The sequence below is a fragment of the Periplaneta americana genome, chromosome 2 (genome assembly GCF_040183065.1).
Source record: "Periplaneta americana isolate PAMFEO1 chromosome 2, P.americana_PAMFEO1_priV1, whole genome shotgun sequence".
NCBI classification, from domain to species: domain Eukaryota; kingdom Metazoa; phylum Arthropoda; class Insecta; order Blattodea; family Blattidae; genus Periplaneta; species Periplaneta americana.
In genome coordinates, this window is record NC_091118.1 from 76,509,345 (window position 1) to 76,526,905 (window position 17,561).

At 36.2% G+C, this 17,561-nt stretch overlaps 1 protein-coding gene across 3 annotated transcripts in view; it reads right to left on the bottom strand.

Moving 5' to 3' along the window:
• eIF5 (eukaryotic translation initiation factor 5) overlaps positions 1 to 17,561 on the bottom strand; it is a 227,288-nt gene that overhangs the window by 97,209 nt on the left and 112,518 nt on the right. Inside the window, exons 1-2 of one of the 3 annotated variants that reach the window (XM_069817992.1) lie at positions 10,499 to 10,624; positions 7,769 to 7,850 (exon numbers count right to left, since the gene is read on the bottom strand). The exons of 1 other annotated variant lie outside the window; for it this stretch is intronic. The gene's annotated coding sequence lies outside the window, so the exon portion shown is untranslated. Of the gene's footprint in view, positions 1 to 7,768; positions 7,851 to 10,498; positions 10,625 to 17,561 lie in introns of those variants that run through there. One more of the 3 variants, XM_069817990.1, reaches the window with a different exon arrangement.

The following is a 17,561-nucleotide window of genomic DNA, read 5'->3' on the forward strand; positions in this document are numbered from 1 at the left end:
AATGACCGCTGAAATCTAGGTTTCGAGATTAGCTATTGCAAAATATCGATCCTCAATGGTTTGTGAACACTTATGGAAGAATGGACAACAGATTTACCGCAAATGATAAATTATACAAAACCACGTACATTGGATTGATAGCATATCTGTTAATAAAAAAACTCGTATAGTTAATGTTTGGATATACGAGTTTTTGGGGTTTTATTCTGTGAATACAAAATTTGGTAAATGACCAATGCGAGATTTTGGAAGTTATATTTTGTGAAAGCATCAGCTTACTCTCCATTAATAATTTCGTTCTTACTGAAATATGTTTTCTGGAGTTACGAGGTTTTGAAATAACTACGATATAATTATGAAGAACGAGTATTATGGCGAAAGGTTAGAGTGTAATTTAATACTAACAGCAGGATAATTTAAAACACAGGGAATAATTGCTGTGTTTGTAAAACAACATTTAAACTCACGTGATTTAACAAGACAGGTTTCGTTACACTGTATCCGAAAACCCGTTGCCAATTTATCACTAGCAGACAACATTTTACACGAGAAATCTCAATCAGTTTTCCCTAATTCATATTATTCCGCACTTCCTCTAACCCTTGGCACTACTTCCCGTTTAGTTTGTTCAAAACAAAATAATAATGTAGATAAGAAATCTAACTTTGGCACCTATATGCATTTATTCTTGGAAAACTGACTAGCCGTCTACAACCTTGAGTGTTCGAATGTATTCAACCTCTACTGCTTAATATAGGTTTCATTAAAAATTCACTTTTCGTGTTTGCGTATTCTCCTTGAAGAGCCACATGCTTAAAAGAAAAGTCATGCAAAGTGAAAGAAAACTACCCAAATTGAAGCTATCTTTATGAATTCTAAATCTGTGCAAAATAAATTATTATATTACCCTTTTCAAGCGAAAGATGATTTGTGCTGCTGCATATAGGGTAAAGGTAGGTAATACTGTGATACGAGTAATATAGTGGCACTGTTTGAGAGCTTATCACGGTTTTACTGAGCGAGAGAAAGATCGGTTTTGTGCAGCAACTTGTCCACGAACATTCCCTTAATACGTTGACGCAAAAAGCCGACCTCCCTCTCGTTCAGTAAAATTGTAATAAATTCTCAAAAAGAACTATCACAAACAATATTACTCATATCACGATATTACCAACCTTTACCCTACACGCTCGAACTCTTATGTACCGTGAAAAATTCGCAGTACGGGGAGTTCCTAACCATGTAGCATGTATAACAAGTACCAGGATGGACATTAAGACCAAAGAATGTGTACTCAGTCCGTATGAAAAGGAAATTAATCTCACCTTGCGTGTCGGAAATCGAAAATAGGGCCGCGAAATTTGTAACTGCTGGCACTCATGTTAGTCCATTGTCGATATTCTATACTACTGTGTTGTCATATACAGAACTGAAGGGTTCAGAACCATAGTGGGCCAAGCGCCATTTACTAAAACCGTAGAAAACAAGGGTTAAAATGAAGTTATTACCATAATTCAATGGAAACATATAGCAAGTAATATAAAGTATACACATTAAAACTAAATGATATGTCAACCTTCATTAAACTATGGTATTCACTTAACTTTAAACCTTGCTTTCTCCGTTTTTAATAAATGGCGCTTGGCCCATTATGGCTCTGAACCCTTCAATTGTCGTGGTGACTTCAAATGACGATGTTCCAATGAATGGATTGACGACCCAGAATGGGCCAATCATTATACCACCCATACTTTAGGTTATCACCAGGATTAAATATGAAGTGGGAGAAAAATGGCCGATAAATTTTGTCTGAAGCAATTTACGTAACATGAATCGACAACACAGTTCTTCATGTCTAATTTGTATCTTCCGAAGGACGCTATGCCAAGGATTTTAGTCCTAAAAAATCCATCGTCCTTAGGTTTGAATCCGTGACGCTCAGTTCCAATGAGCTAGCAAGTAACCAATAGCCCAGCAATTAAATACTGCCATTAATATATTCCAATGAGAAATGAAGATCATTTCGAAGATTCTATACCTTTTCAACCTCAATTTCGGAAGATGTAAGTTTAATGTCGGAAATGATACAGCACTAAACTCAATTGTTGCGATCATCATCATTTATATTAATTTTGTGCAACTACATCTATTTAATACAATATTATTCACAATAATACAGAAATAATGTATTACCTCTTTCGGAAATGAGAAATACCTGTTCCGAAATTGAATTTTCTTTTTCTGAAATCAATTTTATACCTTCCAAATTTTATATTACTATTTCCGAAACTAAAAGCACTTTCTCCGAATATAATGGAACATTTTCTGAAAGTGAGACTGAAAAAATATCGATGCGAACTCGGGTAGAAATCAGCTACAGAAGTAACGAAGGTTTAAATTTTGGAAGGAATTCGAACTTAAGCTTTAATCACTGTTTAACTTAAGACGGATGATTCCCCTTTTCAATTACAGAGCATAAGTAACATTCACTGATTTGCTAGAACATGGGCTTTTCATGCTGAGTATCAGAGTTCGAATGCCGACTAGTGTAATAAGGGGAGTGAGGTCCGAATGGTAAATGTGACATCTTGATAAAACTCATACGAAACTATAGATTTATAAGAGTGGATCAATGTTGACACGTACGTAACATGTGTAATTGTCAGTTTCAATCAACAGGTTTGTACTTGACCCGAGAGTTCGCCTACTCTAATCCGTAACGCCCAACAAATTTGGGCTATCTCTGTATACAGTAGAGCCAATCCAGCTACTGTGTATACAACCGAGGTCATATGAAACTCGAACATACTGATGTTTAAACACGTGTGTAATAATGGAAATAATCTACTGAAATTATGTTAAAACAGCTTTGTTGATACATATTCATTTGGGCTAGTCAGGTAACACAGGTCTGCGTTTCCAAAACTTTTTTCTGAGGTCAAGGATTTTATAACTGATCTTTTATGTTCCTTACATGCTGAATTCAAAAATAAGTTATAACTCATTTTTCTCAATCAGGTCAGGTTTCTTTACTAGCCAAGATTTTAGTTAGTATGTATTTACAGAAATAAAACTTACAAGTAAGAAAGTATATGTTTACCATCAGAAAACAGACTTAAATTCACATGAAATGTACATTAAATATATTTATAGTACACAAATACAGTTAATTGGGAAGAAAGGGTCTTTTCAAAATATTTCGTTACTGTTCAGGCCTTGAAAAATCACACTTGAGACACGGGCCATAGCTTGCAACTCTGTATAGTGGCAACTCAGTAGGAGAGAGAGACGGGGGTAAAATCAACTTCTTTCTTGCAGCCCCATGTAGTTTGGCTTTAGTTTTCTCAGTGATGAGACTGATTTAAGGAACGTTCTTACAACATGAATATAAAGCGCAAAACTCACCCAGACTAATTTTACTATATTTGTGGTAAATTAACTATGTCAAATCGAAAGTTTAAAATCACTCTGGTTGCAAGGAAAATGCACGAATATCATGCCTACGTAGGTGTCAAAATTGGTAATCAGGACAAACATTTGTACCGCGTGTGTGCTGCACTTTCTTCAACGCATCTGAGAAGCAAGACTAGCCTGAAACCAGGTTCACACAACACTATCAAAAGCTCTCGTCGATCCTAAAAAAATTCTACTTTCGCCACTGCACATCAAATGTAGCCTAATGAAAAATTTTGTCAAGACACTCGACAAAGAAAAAAGGAGCTACTGCTTTCCTAAGTCAGAAATTTTCACGTGTCAGTGAGGCCAAACTAATAGCAGGTATTTTTGATGGCCCTCAAATCAGGGAGCTTATGAATGATGCTAAATTCGATAATCATAAAAAGGATAAAAAGAGTAATGCCTGCTCGCATTGAAGTCTATTATTAAGAACTTTCTGGGCAACCGTAGGAGCTAAGGGTAGGAACATGCTGTTGATAAACTCCTGCGGAGCTACCAGTCTCTTGGTACATGTATGTCCATAAAGATGCACTTCCTCAGCTCGAATTTAGATTACTTTCCTGAAAACTGTGGGGAATACAGACAGGAGCAAGGCGAACGCTTTCATAGACATTCGAATGAAGAAATACAGTAGAGGTACCAGAATCGTTGGGATGTGAACATGCTTGCAGACTATTGCTATAGGTTACCTCAAGAGGGATCTTCCAGATGCAAAACACGCACGAAAGTCCTTCAAAAGGTCATTCCTTCCACAAAAATGGTGTTCGTGTTTCATTCTATATACATATTTTACCATTTACGCAAATCTAAGTCTGACTTGAAATCATAATTAGTATAGTCTAATAACTATAAGATACAATTTATCTCTGAAATATCTTTTAAAAAATGCGATAGCAAGAAAATCTGACCTGACTGAATTCAGCATGCACTAAATATAAAAGAACAGCTATGAAAATGTTGACCTCAAAAATGACGCAGAACGGTGTAATATAACATACCCAACAGAATATCTGACCATTTCTAGTACCTTGATGACGAAATCTGCACGTGGTTACGAAATGTCGAAAATATTAAGTTTTAACACACGGTTAAAAACCCTATTATTTTTCTACTGAACAGAAGCACCGATAACTCTAAAATATCGTGTGATTGAATGAACCGAATTAAATTTTAAAATGTGGAAATTGGGACGATTTGAACGTATGATCTATATCTTGACCACTCAGGTGGCACATTTATGAAGGAGACATCAATAATAGTACAGTTATAAAACTCCATTTTCTGAAACGAAAAGTGGCTCAACTAAACTTATAACTACGGCTCGGAAGGTCATGCATTAGCATATTTCCTTCCGCCCCAGAGGCAAAAGCTATATACCGATAAATAATTTTATGCTCGACCATGCCGAAATGTAGTAATTATACACCTGGTAGCAGTCCTTTAATGCATGTCATTAAAGTACACCTACTCATTAAAGTTCAGGTGTTTTCAGCCAATGACAACTCAGCTTACAGGTGTTCAGCCAATAACGAGTCAGCTTTGTACCTTTATAAAACCGCAAGTATCGATTATTCTCGGATATGCAATCGAAAGAGAATTAGCGAAAAGTCATGGAGGCTGGAAATCCAATACTGTCGCAGAAGGTTATGTTCTGTTACTATAATAATTAGCGTTAATTGTAAATAATATTCAAATAAATTCAATTTGTCATCTCGTTTTTCAATGTCGAATTCAATAATCAAAGTTATACCAAGTTTAACGGATTACACAAGGTCAATGACATTATTGTTCCTCGGAAAAAATCAATACTTTCGCGTCTGCGCACATCTCACAATTCACGACCTAGAACAAGGTCACTTCCCATCTTGTCAGATACAAATAAAATGTATACATCTGAATACTGTAATTTAAAGTTAGAAATATGGTCGAGCATAAAAAGTCGTATGAAACTCGCCTATAATGGTATTTAAGAAGCTCGTATGAAAATTATGAAACTCGCTTGCACTTGTTTCATAAACATCCATACTCGCTTCTTAATTACTATCATTATAGGCTCGTTGCATAATGTACTAATGTGCTATGAAATTTGTTAAGCGTACACTTGGATGAAAATATCATTTTTAGTTAAAAAGTTACATTTTTAGTTTTTAGCATTAAAATTTGTGTATGGCCTAAGAAAGCCTTGGAGAAATTTTCATGCACTGATGTACTTGCAATTGCATGTTTCGGCAAGAATTTTCAAAAGGCATAGACATATGTAGAAGACGAAGAAGCCGTATCAAAAGACGAAAAAGGATTTTCTATTTTAAGCGAAGTTGAAATAGCGCTTAAGGAAATGAAGAATGGGAAAGCAGCAGGAATTGATGGAATCCCCAGTGAATTAGTGAAATGCTTGGGTGAAGCCAAGAAGCAATTCTATCATTATGCAACGAAATATATTAGAAAGGCGAATAGCCTGAAGATTTTACGGAGACAGTGTTGATTCCAATACCAAAGAAAAATAATGCCAAGAAATGTAAGGAGTTCAGGACTATCAGTCTAATATCGCAGTCGGCGAAGATTCTGTTGCGAATACTGAATCGACGTATTCTAAGATGGAAGAACAGTTGGAAGAAGAGCAGTTTGGCTTCAGGAAAGGAAAAGGTACGAGAGATGCAATTGGACTACTACGGACAATCAGAGGAAGATACCTAAAGAAGAATAAAGAAGTGTATGTAGTATTTGTGGACCTAGAAAAGGCTTTTGACAGAGTGGATTGAAATAAGCTGATGGGGAACCTAAAAAAAATTGGTGTGGATTGAATAGAGAGAAGACTGTTCAGTACTCTTTATATGAAACGAGTGAAAATCAGCATAGGAGAAGAAATGTCTCAAGGAAGTAAAATTGGGATAGTACGACAAGGATGTCCTTTATCACTACTCTGTTCAACATCTACTTGGAGAAGAATCAAAAGGATAACAATGGCGAAGGAATCTTTTAATAGAAAAAGGAGCATCATCTGCGGATCTCTGAAAAAAGAACTAAGAAAGAGACTAGTTAAAGTGCTTTGTATGGAGTGTGGCAGTGTAGGGGGCAGAAACATGGACATTGATGAAGTGAAGAGAAGCGAACAGAAGCATTTGAAATGTGGATATAAAGAATGGAACGTGTGAAGTGGACAGACAGAATAAGAAATGAAGCTGTGTTGGAAAGAATGATGCTGAAACTGCCTACTGAAGGATGCACTGGAAGGAATGGTAAACGGGAGAAGAATTCGGGGTAGAAGAAGATATCAAATGATGGACGACATTAAGATCCCTTGGACAGAACACTAAATGAATGAATGAACTCATTTTTGTCAGTTTTTGTTTTTTGCACATTTTGCTTTGCTAAAATTGCCATTTTTCATAAAAAATCTGTATCTCATTAATGATTTTTATTGTGAAACTTTTTTAATGTGTGTGTAACTGAACGTAGTATTAGAATTTTTTAAGCCCAAAAATGTTAGAAGTTACTAATTATTTTTTGGCAGTTAGAGTAGTCAATATATATTGGGGGGGGGGGGGTAACGAAATGGAAACACTGCATATAAAATTTTGTTTTGGAGAGTTTGGAAGTTATAAAAATGGAATTTAAGCAAAAATGTGAAATAATTTAAATTTACAAAAATGTTAGTTCGCACATTCTTAAACCAAATTAGATTAAATTTGGTGCACACACTTTTCATAAGGAGTACAATAACTGTACAACATTTCATTAGTTTAGAAAATTGTATTGATATTACTGAAATAGGCCTATACCAGACGTGAAAAAAAAAGTTTCTGACTATAAGAAACCATCTTGAGTGGCAACAGATGCAGTTTTCCAATTCATAATCTCAATTGCAAATCATCGCTGATTTTAAACAATTAAATCACTTTTGTTTCAACTTGAAAGAAATAAAATACAAGTTTATTTATACTCGGCATTCACAGGTTTTTTTCAAAGATTTTATTGCATATTCGTTGTCATAATGACATGCATATTCAGTATGTTCTTTTAAATATCTTCCCAGCATATCATAACCTACTTACGTTGGAGGTCTACCTTTCATTCCTTCGTATAGATGTCATTAAGGGGAGTGAGCTGATCGTTAACAGGGTAAAAAATTGCACGCCTGGGCATTGGGAATGGCGCATGAGATGATAATCAGGAACGCCATTTTCAGTGTTTCGAAGTGAAAGTACAGAATTGTCACATACAACACTGACACAGCTACAGTTTGACATACTCAAGCTCTGGTATTGATCATAGATATACGTGCGTACTACAGGCGACATCGAAAAGGTCTTACCTGTGCCGGGCAGCACCATATGTTTGAGCGAGCTGTTGGAAATGCGTATCCCTGCGGCAAGTTTCTGCAGTGTAGCTGCTTCCTTCGATAAACAAGAGAACATCAAACAATTTCTATCGTTATAGCAACCACTGACGTACTGAAAAGCCGGTCACATGGCAGCCACTGCAGTTTCAGCACGTCAATAACACAAGCTAAATGTAAATTAACACACGAGACGAAATGTTAACACCAAAATCGACTCAACAATCGATTTACCAACCGTCCGAGATAGCCACGGCAATATGAACAAATTCAGAGCAGTGTTTCTCATTTTATTTTCCCAGTAAGTACCTCCCAATTTTTTCAAGACGTCACTTAGGCATGCCACAACTATTTGAATGAAGTTTTACATCATACTTCTCGCAAATTAACTGAAGTGGGCAGAATAAATGGAAACGTAAAAAGGAGCCATATTTTCGCAAATTTGTTAAGGTGCATTCAATTTCTGATCATGTTAAAATAACATTTTGTAATAATTTCCTCAAAATTAATTAAAACATTTACAATAAATGCAAATAAATTAAGCATTCTCATCCATAATCAAGTAACAAGATTATTAACATACACCATAAATTAAATTCTATGTTGAGCATTTTTATTTGTAACTCTTAAAATTCAGTAACCGCAATAAATATAAATCTAACGTCTAATTCAGTTTGATCGTCAATCTTTTTAAAATTAATTGACGTAGATCTACTTGTAATAACAGTGAACAGTTCCTCATAATTTTCTCAAAAGCTTTCCATAAAAGAACTCACAATTGCAAATGTAACGTTAAAATTAAGCGTTACTACTCAATTTTTCCCCATAAATTGAAAGACTCAAAATTTTACAAGTGTAAAGTATAATATTAAACTTCACTGTCTTGCTACTTATTCTCGCAAATTCAATTATGTGACCGCAATAAATGGAAATTAATATTACAGCCAACATAACTCATATTCCAAATCCATGATTATCCACAATAAACGGGAACAAAAACAGAATCAACAGTTTTAGTCTAGAATACATAATGGACTAAACTGAACGGTTCTGTGAAAGAAGAACGAGCAAACCCATAACCAAAAACCTCCATTTTTATAACATGCGCAACGATTTCTCCCATCTACAATAACCAATGTCTGATCCACTAGCTTTGTAATTCAACGTCTTTTCTGAAAATTGTTTTATTTAAAAATGAAATGATATAACAATAGAGAGACGATATATGGTTATGGAGCAGAAATAGCGACATAGTGAAGGCAAAACCTCAGTACTTTGAGAACTGCCATCCACTTTAGAATGAAACAGTATCTTCATCGATCTTTCAGTCACTTTATGAAGAGATCTCCAGCAAATGACAGTGTGTCAAATTTGCGCAAGGGCTCCAAATTACCCAACGACATTCTTCCGTTATTTCAACTAGTTTGCGTTCAGAATTTTTGCCTTTCTAGTGAATTTAAAGCTCGTACACCACACACAGCATTCGACCAGTAGAACAAATTCTGCCATAAAGTTATAATGAATTGCTATTGTGGGTTAGCCCACATTTACTGAATCACTCAATTCTAATTTATTATTCTATTGTGCTTTTGAAGGCGATATCTAACAAAGCGACATTCAATGCTATTACAGCCAAGAACTAATTAATTCCGGATATCCCGCTCCTTTTTTTATTTTCCCCTCTCACGTATATCTAACCCAATTAGGGTTTGGTTTAAAGTTCTACAAGGAAAATTTCGAAACTACATAAATACACACCACTTGATTTGAGGAAAGGATTTAATTTTGATAAATATTTTCGATTTTAACAGCATTTATTCTCCCCAAAATTTCGGAACTACCCGGGGTTGCTCATTTGTATTGAGTCCTTCAACCTCTTTCGGCTGTTCACGGACCCAAACTATGGCTCAATAATCTGCGGATGAGTGAATGCGAACGTCAGCAGAAAATGTCTCTTTCTGCCCGTTATGATTTGCAACAGCGTATATAAATATGATTTTTTATGTCTGGCATACAAATAATATTAAGTCCCATTACAAAGCAAGTTTCCCGGATATTTTGTACCACAGACAAACACAATTTAAGATATTATTGGTCATCGGCGTAGCTCTGAGAACAGCGAGATGGATTCACGGTCTGAGGCTGCTCTCGGGCGTGAGTTCGAATCCCAACTGGGCAGATTACTTGGTTAGGTTCTTAGGTGTTTCCTGTACGGGGCGCATCCTAGGATGGATAGCCTTGCATTTGATACAGGACCGATTATAATTATGTTCAATTCTCGTAATATGGACGGAATCACAAGTAATTTCGAAACAATGGAGAAATTACATCTAAATGCAAGACTGCAAAACCCAAATCTTTCTCACGATCCAACAAATAACTAAAAAATGACCGAGTTTGTCACACAGAGATGACAATTATAAGATAATTGAAAGTATTATTGTGCGTTAGCTCAAATTCGCTGAATAAATTTGTTTTAAATACGCGAAAAAGGATATGCTTCTTAAGATTTTTCAGGGTTACGCGTACCCGGGTTTGAGAAACACTGCTTTAAAGCACAGAGAGAGGGTTTTCCACTATCTGCGCACAATACAGAGATCGCACGTTGCCACAACGAGCGTATGCCCCCGCACTCGGCAACCAGCACACGAAAGCACCACCATATGCGTAGAAAACCCTCCCTGACAGCAGGAACGCACTTCTTACCACCCTGAAGAACCTGTACCAGCTTGACCTACTCTCCCCGAGTGGCCGCTCGCATGGAACAGCCCTTGGCTCTGTCGTCGCCGCACACCCCGAGACGCGCGCGCACCCTCATCGATTCGGCAGCTTTGCGCAGCTCCAGCCGGGGCCGGGCACCGAGGTGCTCGCCCCCCAGCAACCCTATCCAAATTCCAGAAACTTCTGGAACCCAGCCACCACTCATGAGGTCTCAGCGCGAACTCTTGGGAGATTTCGTCTAAATTTCGTGGTCAAGTCACCTCATACTTCGTGAATTCCGGTAATCTCCTCCCATGTCTATATTGATTAAGTTCATTATTTTAGTCATTTGAGATCAAGAGTTCAAATGACAGACGAGGACAGTATTTAACAATTTTACAGAGACACTCCCGACTCCTCTTCCACCGTCTCAACCAACAGGATTGGGAAGTTACGTAATTTGTCATAAACGCAAAAAATTTAATAAATTCAAAACTTACTGTAATATATTACATAAAGTGTTAAATTGATACTCGAGTCCCCAGACTTTCAGTACTCATTACACGCAGTAATTCAATCCAGCTCTTCATAATGAATCTTCACTTCTTCTATCCTTTGAAACGAAACACCAACACCACACAGTGTTACCGTGTGTTGCTTAGTTACTCGCCGCGCTGATACAGATCCCAGAGTTTATTAGTCACCAAAGGTGCAGACGGTTTTAATGCCGAGGAAATCGTCGTGTTCACAAAGGCCAATATTAAAAGAGAAAACACAAAATCTGTTGTCTTTTCGAAGACTTTGTGGAGACTTGCCCAGAGACGGCACATTTGACTTTTGCTACACACTTCTAAATCGATCGTATCATATTATTGTGATCTGATATCTGGAAATTTTAGAAGAATGGAATGATAGGTTAACTTCAGTTCACAGCATAGTTCCGATGTGTTCAGTAGTAGGTATACTCTATTACAAACTTTGTTTATTCCCACAAAACTTGAAAATAAATTACATTTTGTGGCTCGATATTTAAAAACAGAGCAACAAAGCGTCTTCAAGCACATATTAGAGCAGCCGTAGCGAAAATGTTATTCGCGAGCACATTGTGACTCGCAATGATAGCTATGCATTTCTCTTGCTTCTTACTTCACCCAACCCCCATCCTCTCACTCACTGGAGTCAAACTCCGTTCCATTTGTATTTGTCTCTGGCCTGCGAGTGGCGTATCGTCGCAATGTCTCTCTCGAAACCATGTACCTCTACAAAATCGAAAGTTTCAAGTAGGATGGGAGGGCGCATTTTTTTTTTCTGACAATATGATGAGAATATTAAATAATATAGCCTATATGATTTGTTCACAAGTATTACGAGGAAACGGTTGTATAACATTAAAACGGCATTATACTTACATGTCACTCATGAAACATTAAAAGGTTGTATTATTATTATTATTATTATTATTATTATTATTATTATTATTTCGATCCTTTTTCAGCAGATGTACGAATAATGCGCTAAGCTCTTCAATTTAAACTCTCAGATTTTCAATGTGATGTTAAATGGAAGCTAGATTTAAGGACTTGACAAATGTTGAACTTTTCAAATCTTTGCCAAAAAATAAATATCCGAAGCTTCGTTCTTTCGCTTGCTCTGTTGAAGTCATGTTCGCTACAACTTACGTTTGTGAAAAATTATTTTCAACAATGAAAATATAAAAACCAAATTTAGATCACGACTGACAAATACCTTCGTGATCAACTACGACTGGCAGTAAGTGACAATTCCTGATTTTGAAACTCTGTCGCAGAGATATCCTGAAAAGTGTTAATTTCAGGTTGTGATAATGTGTCCTATGTTTTCTTGTTCATTTCTTTCTTCGTTACACGTACTACACATTAGTTTGTAATCTTATCATCATCATCATCATGATCATCCTTCACGAATTAGGCCTCTGTAGACCCGTTTCGGCCCCATCTAGCAGTCTTCTTAAAGGTCTTCCTGGTCGACGATGGCCTCTAGGTTTATATTGCATCATAATTTTTGGGATTCTTGAATTTCCCATTCTTCTTACATGATCTAGCCAATTGGACTACCTAACGATAAGGCTAGTAACCTATCTTAGGGAAAATTACATTACTTTCAAGTCTCAAACAAGTTTGTAACCTTGTACTGTATAAAATTATATTTAAGTGTTTGACGTAAGGACAATTAAAATCCCTTAATAAGTCAGACAGTTGCTTCACTTCCCCTTCGGGTGTCCGCCTCCCTCCATAGGTGCTATGCACGTTGGAGGTCGCACGATCACATTTTCGCCACGGCTGTAGTACAGTATAAACCTATTAAACTTACTTCCATGAAAATAATTTATTACGCTGCGTAGAAAATCGTGAAAAAATTGATGTTTCTAAGCGACGTAAATTACGTGTAATTAAGCAGGTCAATCCTGCCAGCCACACAAGAAACGCTACTTTAACTAGAGGATATATAGTGAAGAACAACATAATCATCAGTGCTCTTACTGCACCTTAACAACCACCACCACCACCACACTATAAGGATAACCATTATTGTTATTACATAACAAAAATAACTTTCATAATCAAAATTAGACTACTGAAAATCATATCAGGACGACACTGTTGGTCTTATGGAGAAACGAGTGAAGGCATATCAATTTTGCCATAGCTATAGCAGTTTCCTCCCTGGAAGACTATATAGTACAGTGGGTTTCACGTAAGATTATTTCCTAAGAAGATAATATGGCCGTCTTTTCAATGTTGCCAACTATAACCAGATATCACAGCAGGTAACATCACAATGTACTGAAACAATAATACTAATTACGACTTATTCATAATGGTTCATTGATCTACCCATGATATTAATATGTATTTTGTCTGCAACATGAAATTCACTGGTTTGACCAAACCATTTAGGATTTATGAGACCTAACCTAAAAACTAATTTCTTTGACTCCGAAACCCCGATAAGATCTACCACTTTAAAATGCATGCTGTTTATTATTACTGTAACATTGATTAATATTAACTTATTTACTTATGGCTTTTAAGGAACCTGGAGGTCATTGCCGCCTTTACATAAGCCGGCCATCGGTCCCTTCCTGAGCAAGATTAATCCATTCTCTACAATCATATCCCACCTCTCTCAAATTCATTTTAATATCCTCCCACCTACGTTTCGGCCTCCCCAAAGGTCTTTTACGTTTCGGCCTTCCTAAAGGTCTTTTTCCCTCCGACCTCCCAACTAACATTCTATATGCATTTCTGGATTCGCCCATACACGCTACATACCCTGCTCATCTCAAACGTCTGGATTTAATGTTCCTAATTATGTCAGGTGAAGAACAGAATGCGTGCAATTCGCGTTACACAACGTTACGTAACTTTCTCCATTCTCCTGTAATTTCAACCCTCTCAGCCCCAAATATTTTCCTAAGAACCTTATTCTCAAACACCCGTAACTTCTGTTCCTCTCTCAAAATGAGAGTCCAAGTTTCACAACCATAAAGAACAACCGATAATATAACTTTTATAAATTGTAACTTTCAGATTTTTTGACAGCAGACTGGATGATAAAAACTTCTCAGCCGAATAATAACAGACATTTTCCACATTTTATTCTGCATTTAATTTCCTCCCGACTGTCATATTTGTTAGTGTTACTCCCAAGTATTTGAATTTTTCCACTTCTTCAAAAGATAAATTTTTAATTTTTATATTTCCATTTCGTACAATATTCTGGTTACGAGATATAATCATATACTTTGTCTTTTCGGGATTTACTTCCAAACCTATCTCTTTACTTGCTTGAAGTAAAATTCCCATATTTTCCCTAGTCGTCTGTGGATTTTATCCTAACATATTCACGTCATCCGCATAGATAAGCAGCTGATGTAACCCGTTCAATTCCAAACCCTGTATGTTATCCTGGACTTTCCTAATGGCATACTCTACACTGCTAGAGCAACGTTAAAAAGTAAAGGTGATAGTGCATCTTCCTGTTTTAGCCCGCAGTGAATTTGAAACGCATCTGACAGAAACTGACCTATACGGACTGTGCTGTACGTTTCACCGAGACTCATTTTAATTAATCGAACTAGTTTCTTGGAAATACCAAATTAAATAAGAATATCATATAATACTTCTCTCTTAACCGAGTCATACGCCTTTTTTAAATCTATGAATAACTGACGTACTGTACCCTTCTACTCCCATTCCCCCCCCCCCCCAATATCTGTCGAATACGAAGTATCTGATCAATAGTTGATCTATTACGTCTAAAACCACACTGATGATCCCCAATAATTTCATCTACATATGGAGTTAATCTTCTCAAAAGAATATTGAAAAAAAAAAAAAAAAAAAAAAAATTGTACGACGTCAACAAAAGTGATATTCCTCGAAAGTTACTACAGTCAGTCTTGTCCCCCTTCTTAAAGATAGGTACGATATGGACTCCTTCCATTGTTCTGGTATAATTTCCTTTTCCCAAATAGCAAGTACAAGCTCATAAATTTCGTTACATAATGCGCTTCCACACTCCTGTATTAATTCTGGTGGAATTTGATCGATACCTGGAGACTTGTAATTTTTCAGATTTTCTATCGCAATTTCAACTTCAGAAAGTGTGGGTTCGGGTGCAAATAGTTCAGCAGTTTCTATTTGAATTTCGTCCCGATCATTTCTAGTTGGCCTTTGTACATTTAGTAGCTGCCCAAAATAGTTTTTCCATCTGTTCAGGATTGAATAAGAGTATGCAAGAAAGTCACCATTCTCATCCTTGATCACGTTTACCCTTGCCTGATATCCGTTCTTAAATTCGTTTATGCCCTTATATAAATCTCTAATGTTTTTATTTTTACTATTTTTTCTACCTCATCAGTTTTTCCTTCAAGTAATCTCCCTTTTTATTCCTAAATGTACGATTTGCTTCCCGTCTTTTATTGAAATAATTATCTCTGTTCACCTCAACTGGATTCTGTAAGAATTTAAATTTTGTCTGTTTTCTTCTTTCTACTACATGCAGCAATCTTCCATCAAATCACGGTTTCTTTTCTTAGTTTCATAATAACCTATGCTCTGTCAGTTGCAATTTTGATATCATCTCGGATATTTTTCCACTCGCTATTAACATCTAACTCCTCAACTTCATCGGAACTTGCTAAATGGCAAACCTATTTGAAATTTCGACCTTATAATGTTGCTTAGTTTCCTCGTCCTTTAATTTCATGATACTGAATCTAAATACTAATATTAACTTGTTGCTCTACTCGCTTGGCTACCGATAGTCTCTTAGTTCTCCAATTGCCAAATAATGGTCAGAATTACAGTCTGCTCCCCTGAAGGTTCGAATGTCTACTATACCTGGTAAGGTTTATCTTGTCTCAGTAGCAATAAAACCAAGTCCCTTCAAATGAGGGTGGAGATTATAGGAGGGTTGTACATTTTCAGGATTCCTTTCAAAATCTTGTTATCGTACAGGCTACCGGAACTCAGTTTCTTGAAAGACAAGCTCAGTGACGGAACTACACAGTACGAAGAGAGATGTTTTGTTATTTTATTTTGCGCTACAGAATGTATCAACTAGTCCCTTCCGCCACTGGATGGATGGACGGCACCGCTCCACTCCCCCATCGCCTTAACAACGCAGATGAAGTAAGACATATCTCCTTTCTCTCTCTTTTCACAGTGAGACAAGATACATCACACAGACTTTATACTATTATGTCTTATTTTATCTAGCAACATGTGATCTATCTGGATGTGTGTCAATCCATCTGGAGAAGTCAGAGTATATTTATGTATATCCTTATGGGAGAATGTTGTACTTTTGACAATTAAATTGTTTGATGTGGCAAAGTTGACTAACCTAACTCCATTATCATTACTAGTTACGTGTAGGCTCTCTTTTCCAATATTCGGTTTAAAAATATCCTCCCGTCCTACTTTAGCATTGAAATCCCCCAATACAATTTTTATGTGATATCTAAATAACTGATCAAAAGTATGTTTCAATTCCTCATAGAAGCTATCCTTTTTATTAATATTAAAATTATTAATTAATAATTGCGTTCGAATTACAAATAACACTCGCTAGTAACTTTCGTTTCATGAACGTTTGGCAGCGTCTTCAAAGGCAAGCGATGCTGCCAACATAACAGTGTAACTGCCAGTTGTATTTGTCAACACCGAAATTCGAAACACAGTCGAGAAAAGAAAATTCAACCTGACATCTAAAACATTAGACTCCTATAATCCACTAGCATATGTAGTAATAGAGGGAAATGGTTAGATTTAACCCTATGGGTATAAAATAAGACAATCCGGACTATATTATACATGTAGTTCTCGCCAAGCTTAGACGACCTCTCATACGACTGTCTTTCCAGACTCGTGCACAACTCGAAACATAATAAATCATAATAACAATAAGTTTCAACGTTTAGGAAGGCACGTGCGTAACTTCGAACTAACTTCAGGAACGTGTATATACATAGTACAAAAATCAATTTACCTAACAACCGCTTACAATTTTGGGTCATTTAAACACTTTCAGTTCCATGTGATTGCATATTTCCTATATCTTATAAAGTTCATTAATATCAACCCCAAGAAATTTAATATCCAAACAATTTCCCACAAAATCTTACCAATATAGCCGAAGTTTTTAAATAAAACGGCAGACAAATTATTGAAGGAACTGGAAAAAAAAAATTACAAATCGTCGTTGATTTTATGCAACCTCCTTTGTGACAGTAGACAGCAAATTTTTCAGGAGGAAGAAAAAATTAATTAAACGTTAATAGGCCTACACTGATCCTCGATGATATATTCATTAATGTTTTATATTATTCGCAGTCACTCTTACACGGTAGAACATGTAAATGCACCTTTTTATTTTATATTATCGATTGGAGGATATTACATTTTTAAGGTAATAAAGAAAAAAAAAAAAAAAAAGTAAATTTCTGCATATCGAGGAATGTGAGAAATTCAAGACATTGTTGAAGACAAATTCTCAAGCATGCCTTTGTGAAACGGACAATATT